Raw genomic sequence first — 11,216 nt, 5'->3', positions numbered from 1 at the left:
GCTGCTTTTTTGGGTAACAATTCTTGTAATTTCATTTTCATCTAATAAGAATCAACACTTGTACAGTTCAGCTGACAGGGTTACGGGAAAAACACTTAATTCCCATCTCGAGCTATGCTGGTTTATATCACAAGATAAAATAGGTTGGAAATTCTGCCCTTTAAAATCCTATGCAAAAACTTTCACTACAAGAGAAGTTGTCATGTAATAATTTCTAACTGGAAATTTTCATTCTCCAAGCACCTCTGTGCCAAACCAATCGCCTCTCCCACCTTCCCCCCACTTCCATCAATATTGTATTTGTAGATTCAGAAATATTTAGATTTAAGGTTTTGGATTTGTTTTAACATACAATAAGACCATAGTCAGGAATAACAGAAGCCGGATGGTTTATGACTTCTGTGACTAACATCAGCCTGACAGGTCTATTAATAGGACTAGTGTTACCTTGAACTGCTCTTGGATTGGATTTGTACTAGAAAGATGTAAGCTCACTGCAAGGGTTGATGTACGGAACTTGGAAAATCAAATGAGCAGGTTAAGATAGTACTACTATTCTGTCCTTCTCTGTGTTTATACCTCAGCTTTTAGTCAGCTTGTATAAAAGGAACAGCTGCAGAACAGGCAGGATCTATAAATAAAAACAGAAACAACAAAATGTCACATTTTGATAGTATTAACTAGTATTTTCATGTGTGTTCATGATAGAGATTGTGCCAAAATATGCAGTCGTATGATCATTCAGACTTGCAAAAACTTTGAAAAAAATTAGTTTCAGTTACTATTCACCCACATGATCTTTTAGGAGGCAAGATTTTCACCACACTCACCAGAATGCCACTAACTGAAGAAAATACCATAAACTGAAATAAAAACTGAATTTTATTCTTAATAACATTGATGGTAGACAATGTTTTTCCTTCCACAAAATGAGTTACTCTTTTTATTCAGTAAGTCTGTTCCCAGAAGTACACTAGAAGAGATACTTGCATTCAGTACTACGTTTCCCTAGACCACTTTTCAGATATCCACATTTCTGTCAGAAATGCCCTGGGATGTCATTTGCAAATATGATGGTAATATGAAGTATTTTTAAAGAACAATGTGAAACTAACAGAGCTCACAGCTCCCCTTCATATAATTTATTGTGATATCAAAAAAAAAAATGTATCTCTCACAGAAACACTGGTATTTCTTTATAGGGCAGTGATGTCTAAGATTTTTTTCCAGTCAAGCATTTCTTTCTGTTCACTTCCTGTGAAAGCACTAGATCAGTTTTGAATAGTATCTATATGGATAACTCAGTCCCAAAGTCAGCTCTTTGGTTTCATCAGATTGCATGAAAGGTATATTTCCTTCTTTGGAAACAGACTTTTAGAGTCTCTCTTAGTACACAACAGTCAAAAGTGTTTCAGTTTGGTACTAAAAGCCACGCAGGTAGGCTTCTGCACCTTAGCTGTAAAGTACTGCTCAATAAATGTTTCTGTTTCCAGACAAAGATGAGATTTTCAGTACTGATAAAGTTAGAAAATTCATTTCTGTTAATACGACTGACTTCCTTCTTTCCAGAGTCCATCGAAAATCAACTATATACATACAGTGGAGGAATCTGTAATAATACTGTGGAGGGAGGAAAGTACAGCAGAGATCTTTTCCTTGACAAATATACAGTGTAAGAAATCCAAAACTGCACTCAGGTGCACAAGGTTTTCCCTGCTTGAAAGTAGCAAAATAGCTGAAAGGTAGTGTATCATCAACCTCCTCACTGTAGGTGAGATTCCAAATTTTGCCATCCAAGCTTTGATCTGTATATGACAAGGTAACTACAGCTCAGAGATGGAATTTTTGCTATGCACTATACAACAAATGGGCCGGAGGAAATGTGGATTCTGTTGCCCATTGTTTTAGAGCATTTAGTCGAGGATGTAGGGAACATAACCAGGCTCCAGTTCTCCTTCACTTTAATAAATACTTACTTCTGCAAAACTGAATAGGCCTTTTCTCAGCAGGGGAGTAAACAGGGCTCCTTCATTGCCTTTCTGAGAAAATTATATTACAGACAAAGTACCTAACTTCAGTTGAAATGTAGCAGAGTTAGGAACTTCTGTTGAGGGGGCAGGACTAAAGGCATGATCCTTCCTTATTAACTTGTCTGGCCAATTTTGCTCACCTTCCTCTCCTTATTCCCACAAGCCAGTGTCACTCTTTATGAATTTTACTCTTTGGTACTTAACTCAGTCCTTGTACTGCACAGAGAGCTTGGATCCTAAACGAATTCCCCAAGCTGGCAAAGTACCTGAAAGAACTGTGTTACACAGTCCTCAGTTAAATTTGTGACTCTCTCTGTGATTACCTTATTTAATGTATCTTGCTTTACGCACATCAATTACTATTTACAATTATACATGTCTCAAAGTAGAGCACTGATGCCCCAAATACTTTTTTGTGTTCTTTGTGCTAAACACTGCCCAAGCACACAATAAAACAGTTCTCACTTCAACAACCCATGCATGCATGGAAGGAAAACAATGAAAAGCAGCTTGTACTGTGTACTTCATGGTTAAAAAAACCCACATGGCTCCTTTTTTGCTAGTCATACTGTATCATCACAGTAATTTTTAAAATTATTTCTTAAGTAGGAGTGCAGCTGATATTTCACTAACTCCTTTTACAGGCTTCAGTGGCAACCATTCACACATTATACATGTATTTAATTTTTTATACTGTGATTTCAAGATGAGGTTGGAGCCCCAAGGTGTCTTCATTAATTAAATGTATCAGTTTAATACATACAACACACAAAAAACCTTACTTGCAACACTGTTTCCATGTGTGTTACTCCAGAATTTAAAAAGGGGAAGCTAGGGGGGAGGAGCAAGGAGTTAGGTTTTACCTGTAGTTTTATTTGTTAAATGTAAGTGAAGAAATCAGAAGGAGGTTGTGCCAAAATGTATGCACTGGCTTTATTGTGGTCTAAGGAACTTTCACAGTTTTCAAAGGTTATCTTGGGCGTTGGTTTGGGTTTATTCCTACAAGGACGGGGGTCCAACTTTCAAAGGCTCACGTTTTTGCACTAGAAACAGGCACAGAGGGGAAGCAAAAGAGGGTTTCAGACACCATAACACTACATATCTTTGGGGACCATCTGGGGACATAACCAACTCTCAATGCCCCAAGGATGTTCTGACAGGAGCCTTACCTCCCAGGAGCCTTTATGAGCTCCCACTGTATAAAATAGCTGAATAATTGTTTATCCCTACTAGCTGGCTGCAGAAGATTCTGAATGCTTGCAGCTGGGCAAGTGAGCAAGGCCCTGTGACTAAGGGTTGCTCAGGGACTGTTTCCATCCTCTCTTCTCTGGCTGGAAATAGTGTTACAGAGGTGGGATTTTTGATAGCCTGAGTTATCACCTTCACTTACTGCAATGACAGAATGGTTCACCCCCCTCTCTTAATTTGCAGAGGTAGTAAAAAAGTCTTAAGCCTTTGAAGGCAGGCTGGTCTCCCTTACACGGTCCCTCTGCTTCCCACCTCATCCCCAAGCATTCTGCTGTCAAAGAATAAACCAATATGAGGTAATTAATTCATCACTACACATTTTGTTTGCTGATAACCTAAGCAAAGAGTTTGGTTTCTTAAATTTCTCTAACATAATAGTATTTCTTGCAGCTCTTATGTCAGATAGAGTTCTTCATAAGGTTTCCATGCTAGGCTTCTTTCAAGGTAAAGATCTTTGTAAAGTTGCTGGTTCAGAATATCAAGCTGCTGGTCAAATGTGAAGATTTAAGCCTCTCTAACATCAGTAGCTAAATAGGCCTTGTTATTTAATTCTGGGAAAAGAAAATATCCTTCAGCAAGCTGGTATCATGTTGAATGGTAGCTGTGTGTGATGTCAACTGGAGGGATATGAAAGAATAGGCACTTCTGCTCATGGTATGAAGAACACTACTTCAGTAAAGTCTGGATTAAACCACAACTCTCTGGAATCTTACTCAGCTCATAGTTAGTCTCTGTTCTTAGGGTTATTTCTACATTTTAGCCACTGACAGGGCAATGTTCAATACATGAACAGTTCTAGCAGGATTCAAAACTGAGCTCAGTCCTCTCCCCCTTGCTTGTTACACTTCTGATATTGTGCAACCCTTTGGGTTTTGTTACAGGAAGAAAAGTGCAGAAAATCTCCAAACCACCTTGCCAATACCTTTGTGAAATGCTTGCCACCTCTTCCTCCCTCCTTCTCCCTTCAAGAACAGATTCCACTAGGAATCACTGTGAAGAGAAAAAAAAATAAAAGGAAGCAAGGTTTCAGCCAATTTTAAAAAAAGCCTAACTCTTCTCCAGCTTTTAAAAGACAGCTTGACATACAAATCTGAAAAGTCACTCTATCTTACTTGCATAGTTAACACAGTCAACAGGAGGGCTGTCCTCACAACCAGATTTAAGGCATAACCACCTATTGAGATACATACACCTTTAGCCCCACTTGAGGCTGTTCCACCAGGCAAAAAGCAATGTAAAGTTGAGAAAGAAAGCACCAAAGTCTTAATCTTATTCCAGATCCATTTAGTAATAGTAATGGTATTATTCATAGAAGCATAGAATAGCTGAGGTTGAAAGGCACCTCTGCAGATTCTTTAGTCCAACTCCCCTGCTCAAAGCAGGGTCAGCTACAGCAGGTTGCCCAGGACCATGTCTAGTCCACAGACTCTGTAACCTTCCTAGGCAACCTGTGCCAGTGTCTGACCACTCTCCCAGTCAGAGCATTTTTTTCTTATATTTAATTAGAATTTCCTGTATTTCAGTTTTTGCTCACTGCCTCTTATCCTCTCACTGGATGCCACATTCCTTAGTGGTGGTCTATATTTTGTCACTACAGCACTAAGAACATTTTTTTTTTTTCCCCCAATATTTTTTTACTCTCTCATACAGTCTACCTCAATTTAAGTTCATCTCTGACCCCCATATCAGCAGCCATAAAGCAGAACTATAGTAAGATTTGCTTTATTCTAATATTGAACCAGGTATTCATTAAGGGTATGAAGTCTCTCCTGCTTCGTCAGGCTTCTCACTACAACTGTCTCTGCTTATCTTCTGGCAGCATTCTGCTAGAATGTGACAGGAAATAAACAGCATAAAGCATTCTGTGAGAAGGCCATGCTCTGATCACTAGTGCTCTCTCCGTGAAGAGTTATCCCAGGCTTCCATTCCCCCTGCTAACCATCAAATAGCTGAACTATTTAAAAATTAAAATAATTTTTTTAAGTCTCTGCTAAGCTGAGATCTTTCCCTGGCAAGTTCACGGCTGGAATCAATTTTTATAGCCACATTACCAAACAAACTAAAAATACAGGGCTTAATAATGGAAAACCTGACACAACCTGAAGTATAATGGAGCAGGTATGTTGCTGTAATAATTCTTTTAAGCCTACAGAAACTAAGCAATGTTAATTATTAATCAAAAGCAAAGCACCCATTTTAAACACTTTTCAAGAAGATGTGCTCATTTAATTTCTTGCTACTATGTATTATTTTATATCAGTAACTGTCATTCAAAGCCAGCAACACTTACACAACTGTGAGGACACTTAGCAGAAATCCCCACAAAACACACACGACACAAGGTCTAACAAAAACATTGAACTAATCAGCTGTGCCTTCTTCTTGTCTTCCTGTGTTAGTGTCTTTTCCTCCTCTTGGTTTTGCCCACCCAAGCACTCCATATCTACATGAGCTGCTGTCTTTTATTTTGTACTGTGAACAGTTCAGAAAATCAGCAGCCTTATCAGTATTGTATGGTTTAATCACTGCAGCAAAGAATACTTAAGAAATGCATACTGGGCCAAAACCAGATTATATTTGTTTCAAACCCATAGATACCAAGGAAATTTCTCTAAAGGTCATTTTGTTCCACAGTGTTCTTATTTCTTAGCCTTTGTTGTGGAACACAAAAGGTAGTTTCATCTTCTTTTGTTTCTTGCCAACCTCTTACCTGGGAGAGGTGGAGAAAATCAGTTTGATAGGTAATTGCTTAGTTCTGAAGAAACATCTGGGAAGGAGAGGTAAAAAAAGACAAATAATGGAATGAAAACTGTGGTCAGTAAAAACTAATATGTATTTTTAAATGATACACTGTCAAACAAAGGCTTTATAATGGAGATTTAAAATGCTCTTACTTCAATCTTCTCATATTCATTCTTCATCTTCTCTTAGTCTGATCTTGGTCATCAGTCTGGAATGATGTACTATTTTCTCACTACAACCTTACAGTTGCTATGAATTAATTGTATGCTTCTTTCAGTCCTCATTACAGTCTTTGACATAAGAATGAGTTTTCACAGAAGTGAATGCCTGGATGTTCTGATTCTCATTGAATATTCTCATTAATCCATTCTTAGGACAAAGACTAGCGATAAAGGATAAGCACAGATATTAATTATTTTATTTCTCGTGGCAATCTTGGGGATGTAATGAGAATGGAATTATCACCCCTTTTTGGTTCTTAAAGTAAGGGGTTTTTTAAGGATAGAAAAATATTCAAAATTAATTTCTTCTTGTAATTAAACTGTGATAAGACCAGAAGCTTAAAATATATCCCATTAATTCATTCTTGTGCCAGTTTTAAGGGCCCAAACCTGTAAGTGCCAATTAGAGTGAACAGAAGTAGAGGATACAGGTCAATGGAGAGTAGAGTGTCACAAACTATTTTTCTGGAAAATTTCTGTGCTGAAAATAGACAACAGTATAGTCCTAAGACAGCAACAAGAGGTAATAACATTATAAATTATCTCTGCATTTCAATTCATTTCCCATAGCTTTTCTGTATTTGTGGCTGCGTATTAGCACAGTTCCTTAATTATCGATGTATTTCACTTCAGTATGGATGACATATTGACTTATGCTATAGTTTGTCAGAAGTCAATGAATAGTTAAACTGTACCTCATCAGATGAACATACTGTTTTCTAAAGACAGCTAAAGCTATCGTGATTATTTTTGAGAGGCTTATTAGAGAAAAAAATCCACAGAACTTTCATGTTATATCCATCCTTGAGAGAACAAATACTGAGAGAGGACAAATATCACATATGGGAAAGGCATTAAGGAAATCTAGGCTGCTCAAATTGTTCAGAAGAGCATGAGGCCCTGAACTCTCAACAGCCTCCTCTACTTGCCCTTTCTTCTAGAAACTTCTTTTATGAAAGCAGAAAGTAGGAGGACAAATTTGGTCTTTTTCTTGTATTCCATTTAAACCCCAAGCCAAACACTTGTTTCAGCAGGAGGCAGATGAGAGATTCTGACTACTGAGGTCATTGCTACGTTATTGATAATGCTGTTGTTTATACTGGGATGGGAGAAGAGTGTGAAGAATCCTAGCAAGGCATGTAATTTACTTCCAAACTTTTTTTTAAATTAAGTTTTGTGTCAATCCTTTCTTAAGAGCATCTTCAGTCTTTCCCACAGCTTTTGTGGTTTTGGTATTATACCATAGGCATATTTTGATTTAAAGCAGAAAGAGCACATAGCTAATTTTAAAATAATTCCATTAATTTGGAAGTATTCCATTATAGATAGGAAGTGATGAAATATTACGAAATGATAGATACTCCGTGTCATAATGTGGCGAGGCACAGGATGAAAGCAATATGTTGCCCATGTGCTCGTCCTCCTCTCAACCAATTCCAGCTCAATCTTTCACTGACTCTACTCACCTTCCACATACAAAACTCAAGGACATACCTGTGGATGGTCCACTCAGGGATCCTTAAACAAATACAAGGAGTTATTTCCCTGCAGTTACAAGTGCTAAGTATTCATTGATAGTTGCATGTTTGTGCTGAGCCATCCAACAGTTAGACCTAAAAATGAAAAAAAGAAAAATAGGTTTCTCTGAGAATGTCTATATTAATTGGGTAATTTTCACTCTTGTTGATGTTAATATGTATGACTACAGCATTCCTTACAGCCCAGTTTCTGAACAGCGCAGTGCCTGTGAAAAATAATCCAGACTTTAAGCATTATACAATAAGGTGTTTCTGATGAGAACCAAAACTAATGTACTCCACAGAGTCCATTAAATTTGAAGAGCAATACCAATGCACTAATGTTAGAAGAGCAATACCAATGCACTATTCTTATCCTATCCATATTCAGCAATGTCACATAATAGAATAAAAGATATGCAAACTTCAAACCAAACCTGGCCTCTAATCCAGGCACATTTTTTTGTGTTTTGTTTTGTTTTTATAAAGTGTTAGCCATCCAGAAAAAATATCTGTTGGACAGGAACTTATCTGCTTATTGCAGGTTCTCTAAAAATTCCCTGCAAGAAGGGAAAATCATATAAAAATATCAAAACTCTGGAGGACATTGAACCAACAAAAGGAATTAGCAAGATTTTGCGAAGAAGTTACAGTATTTGTTTCTTAAGTGAAGTAGTTTTAAAAGCCCTGAGCCTAGAGTGTCTCCTTTGTAAGAACAGAGGGAAATAATGCAGATTCATGTTCAATCTGAAATATTTTAAAACTATTTGACATATTTTTCTCAGTCACAGCACCCCAATGGGCACTAGGAATAAGAGGTGCGCAAGACAAGGAAATGTATGTGGTGCATCTGTTTCCAGTGTTTCTATTGCAAAATGAGAGATAGGGTAATAATCAGATGCTGAAATCTAGCACAGAATTCTCTGGACAATGCTGCATATGTAATACAGCTCTCTACTTGACTACAGGAATCAGTCACCACTGCCCTAGTGGCTTGAGATCTGTAGGTGAAGAGTGCTAGAAATCTGAGCTAGATTTCATTAAGGTATCTGAACAGGAATCAAGAGATGCATCCAGTTCTTTGATAGGTCATATGGTCTCTCATCTCATTCAGCTAACTCATCTTGAGCAGTAAAATTAAAATTAAATTTGTGTTTAAATGTTGGTTTGTGTAGCATAAATCTAACTCTGATTTCAAGAAGCTTTGCACAATGAAGATGAAGATGATAAACATATTTTTGCTGCCCTAGCCACTCAGAATGTAAATTCTAAAAGGATGGATTTTTTTCTCACCAGTGTACACACTGTATCTAATTTTATTTTGGTTTTGTTCATATTCACTTGGTGGGATTTTCATGAATATTCTAGCAGGCTAGTCAAGGAACAGGAATGTTCACCTACTCATTGAATTTGGAGTTTGATCCAACTAACACTAGAAGTAATAGAAGCGTTCAAGGCACTTTTACGCTTACATGCCATAGTGCATTCACAGAACTTCAAATTTAGTAGCATCTCATTCACATTAAAAACTTAACTCTGAGATTTTTTGTACCTAGTTAGGAAACAGAATTGTAATGACTGACCCACTTTTATACTCAAAACAGCTTAAATATCTTTTTGTACAGGCTAGATATTTGCAATAAATAAATCACAGACCAAAAAATTACTTTCCAAATGATTTCTAATTATGAAGAAAATCACACTTTGCATCCAGAAGAGAGGAGAAGACTCAAAGAATAAAATACTGGTTATAGTCTCTTCTCCCAACCTTGTATCCATGTCAGAAATTTCCCAAAAGAGTGAGTTGCATGAAACGAATTTATCTGTGATGTTACCTCATTGACTGCCATTTGAATTGCCTTCCATGGTGTTACACCAAAGGTGAATGTAGTCTGTCTTTTCATATATTCTATTCCTAGCCAAAATATCATGAGAAGGCATTAAGTAGAATGCTTTCCCACAGTACTCTAGCACTGACTAGGGGAGGCCAAAAGAAGGGAAAACATGCCTTTGGGAGTTAGCAGAGAATTCACTGGGACAGGTAAAAGCTTAGAAGATTTTGCAAGAGTAGAAGCCAAAGACTATGAGAAAATTTTTTTGTTTTTTGTAAGTACTGTTTTAAATAAAAATTTCAGACTGGAAATTAAAATTTAAACAATGTAAGTGCCTCAGAGAACTAGGCTCTAAAGCAGTCCCTTAATGGGACTCCAGAACAGCCTTTATTTTTTAATGTGAAGAAGGGAAAGGATTTGTCATTAAACTTTAAAAATAATCAAAATAAAACCCCTTTTTGTTTTTGTGGGCTGACAGTGTTACTAAGAATGATTGTGTTCACTTAGTGGGTGTCCATTGGTATGGAGAAATTCCTCCTGTGTAATGGGTTAGATTCAAATTTAAGCTTATTTTGGCTGTACTGTAGTCTGTATTTTTTCAATCAATTGTGCAGAATGTCATATCTGAAGTATCTGGCTCTTTAACAATTACATCTCAACCATTAGTGTGTGTGTAAGCTCTTAAGGACTCACTGCTTTTAGAACATGAAATAAGAAATGGCATGTGAGACAACTGTATTAAATGGATGTGATCTGGAAGATCAACACTTGTTGTCTTTCCCATTATTTGCTATGTGAAGTACAACAAACACTTCAGCATCATACTGAACACTGTTATGCTAGACAGTTACCTAATTCAGCACAAAACTTAAGAAGACATAAAATTACCATCTTCCTGTTCTGCTATCCAAACATCACATTTTTCTACACTGCAGAAAGTTGTGCAAAAAAAGGAAGACATTGCCCATTCTTTAGCCTCCCTCTTTTCAGCCTCTCTCAGTAAGCTGGTCATTGTAATAAGCAGAAACACAAACAGGAGATAAGCAGAATACAAAGTGGAGATGCTGCAGTTGAGGAAACAAGTACCTTCAACAAGGACAAAGCAAAGCCAGGCTGTAGGAGGAAACCCTGGTGCTGGAGGCCCTAAACTTCAAGACCAAGTCTGTTAGTACAGTAGTGTACCTCTTAAACTGAGCCTTTAGGCCCTGTTACTATCTCTATGTCTGAAATTAAAAGTAAATGAAAATAAATACACAAGCAACACTCCTTGATCCACACAAGGTTTAACATATGCTGATGAGCATCAGTATTTCCAACAACAAAATTATGCCTTTCTACTCATCACTGGTGTACCTTGTTCTCACAATATTGCTACTTATTTTGGTAATGAATGTCGCTTGAAAGTTGAATCTGCAAGTGAATGTACTGTGGTGTACATAGTGCATAGTTCCCATAAATTTAGCACACAGGAATTTATTTCAGCAGCTACAGCTTTCAGTAGTTCATCAGTTTTGTTTTGCATGAATGTAATTTACCTTTCAGCCACCAAAGGCTTACAGTACAGGTCTTGTATGGAAACAAAACCAGTACTGTAACAGCACTCACATCATGCTCCTGAAGGTGGGG

The 11,216-nt window shown here is 37.3% G+C and overlaps 1 long non-coding RNA gene across 1 annotated transcript in view; it reads right to left on the bottom strand.

The window, feature by feature from the left end:
- Positions 1-484: 484 nt before the first annotated feature.
- LOC116965094 overlaps positions 485-11,216 on the bottom strand; it is a 93,037-nt gene continuing 82,305 nt past the window's right edge. Inside the window, exons 3-6 of the long non-coding RNA XR_006164662.1 lie at positions 7,736-7,854; positions 5,989-6,045; positions 4,201-4,268; positions 485-631 (exon numbers count right to left, since the gene is read on the bottom strand). This is a non-coding gene — a long non-coding RNA (uncharacterized LOC116965094). The remainder of the gene's footprint in view (positions 632-4,200; positions 4,269-5,988; positions 6,046-7,735; positions 7,855-11,216) is intronic.

Source organism: Tyto alba, unplaced genomic scaffold (assembly GCF_018691265.1).
Source record: "Tyto alba isolate M040663 unplaced genomic scaffold, T.alba_DEE_v4.0 Super-Scaffold_8, whole genome shotgun sequence".
Taxonomy (NCBI): Eukaryota; Metazoa; Chordata; class Aves; order Strigiformes; family Tytonidae; genus Tyto; species Tyto alba.
Note: the sequence above shows the minus strand (reverse complement) of the source record. Positions and strands in the feature narration are given on the sequence as shown.